This window comes from Austrofundulus limnaeus, unplaced genomic scaffold, assembly GCF_001266775.1.
Source record: "Austrofundulus limnaeus strain Quisiro unplaced genomic scaffold, Austrofundulus_limnaeus-1.0 Scaffold2756, whole genome shotgun sequence".
NCBI lineage: Eukaryota > Metazoa > Chordata > Actinopteri > Cyprinodontiformes > Rivulidae > Austrofundulus > Austrofundulus limnaeus.
The window spans coordinates 1-2,037 of NW_013955158.1; the positions used below are offsets into that span (position 1 = coordinate 1).

A 2,037-nucleotide genomic window follows, 5' to 3' on the forward strand; every position below is an offset into this window, starting at 1 on the left:
ACACACACACACACACACACACACACACACACACACACACACACATATGTACAGTTGTGGATTTTAGCATGGATAAAAATGAATGACTCCTTGTTTTTCACTAAGTTTTTCACTAAGTCTGAAAATTCAAACAATGATAAACCAAATAATAAAAACAAAGAAATCAACTCCTCAGACAGTAACTAATACAAATTAAACAACTTCATTTTTCTTTAAAAAAATTTCCTTGATTATTTTCTTAAAGGAATCAACTGATCCAATGCTCTTCTAGTCATCCTCCAGATCAGTCTTATACCTTTTACTGAAGTGCATCTGTGCTTTAAATTTGTTCTAATTTTCGGTTTAACAAACATTTGTAATCCCTTCAAATTACAGCAGCTTTCCCTCTTGAAATGTGATTGAATGTTTGACAGCAACATAACCTGCAGAATGTTATGATCATCCAACTCTTGAAATTTTAACAATTTTAATTGATGAAACAATATATTAGATGGGTGATAGTAATGCACCTGTCAGATGTGACAATCAGACCGTTTTCTCTTCACAAATGAAGGCTGTAACGTTAAAGCTCACCGAGTTCCCCAGCTGGCTGGCTTCCTGAGCCCTGCAGCCCAGGACGTGCGGGCAGCCCCTGAAGGCGAACTCCTCCAGCTCGGCCAGCATCCTCTCCTTCTCCTCGCTCTGCGCGTGAACGATCTGCTTCAGTCGGAACTGAACCTGGGCGAAATGAGAGGTGAGGGCGAGAAGAGAGGAGTTCAGCAAATCCTGCTCGTCTTCGAGCTTCTTCAGCCGGGCGGCCATCTCCTCCTCGGTGGCCGACGACGAGCCTCGTTGCCTCGGCCGAAAGCCGCTCTCGTCCTCGGGGCTGGCCACGGCGCCCACCGGTGCCCATCGCTTCCCGGTGCCGGCGAACACAGCCTCGCTGTCCGACGCTGACAGCTCCTCTGTGGACATCTTGGGCAAAATAAGTTACTCCAGCTCTTTTCTGACGGCTGACAGTTTCCTCCCACCGAATTTTCACACGGTTTATCTTTTAAAGAGTGCGCAGAAAACGTCAGAGAGACAGGTGCATCGCCATGTTGGAAAAGATGCGTCAGAAAGATAAACAGACGTAACTAAAACCGGAAGTGAAGCACCAATACAGGAAGTGAAGCACCTTCGCCTTCGAAATAAAAGCTCCAGTTGTGCCTGAGACGTGATAGAAACGAAATAAATATTTAATTTTGCTGTTTAAACGTAATAATATCTACCTAATTTTGACTTAACTAAATGTCATATTAAACAAACAAATAAATAATTACAAGTCTTTACACTCAGTAAGAAAATAGGTGTTTTGAGCAGAGTAAAGTAACTAAGTACAAATACTTTGTTACTGTACTTACGTAAAATTTTTGGGTATCTGGGTGTATCTGGGTGTCTTGTTCACGAGTGATGGAGCAGGAGATGAATGGACGGATTGGGGCCTCGTCCTCAGTAATGAGGGCATTGTTTCAAACAGTCATGGTGAAGAAAGAGCTGAGTTGAAAGGCAAAGCTCTGGATTTACTGGTCTGTCTTCGTTCCAACCCTCACCTGTGGTCCTGAGGCGTGGATCATGACTGAAAGAACAGGATACAGGCGGCCTAAATGAGCTTCCTTCACAGGGTGGCCGGGCTCAGCCTTAGAGATAGGGTGAGGAGCTCCATCATCCGGTGGGAGCTCGGAGTAGAGCTGTTGCTCCTCCACATCGATAGGAGTCAGTTGAGGTTGTTCAGGCATAGGATGCCTCCTGCCTCCCTAGTGGTGTTCTTGGCATGTCCCACTGGTAGGAGGCCCCAGGGAAGACCCAGGACTCACTGGAGGGATTATGTATCCTCTCTGGCCTGTCAACACCTCAAGGGTCCCCCAGGATGAGCTGGAAAGTGTCACTGGGGAGAAGGATGTCTGGGTTTCTCTCCTGGACCTGTTGCCTCCGCGACCCGACTATCTATCTATCTATCTATCTATCTATCTATCTATCTATCTATCTATCTATCTATCTATCTATCTATCTATCTAT

At 45.3% G+C, this 2,037-nt stretch overlaps 1 pseudogene; it reads right to left on the reverse strand.

Moving 5' to 3' along the window:
* Nucleotides 1-573: 573 nt before the first annotated feature.
* On the reverse strand, nucleotides 574-1,190 carry LOC106511403 (RUN domain-containing protein 1 pseudogene; annotated as a pseudogene).
* Between the last annotated feature and the right edge of the window lie 847 nt (nucleotides 1,191-2,037).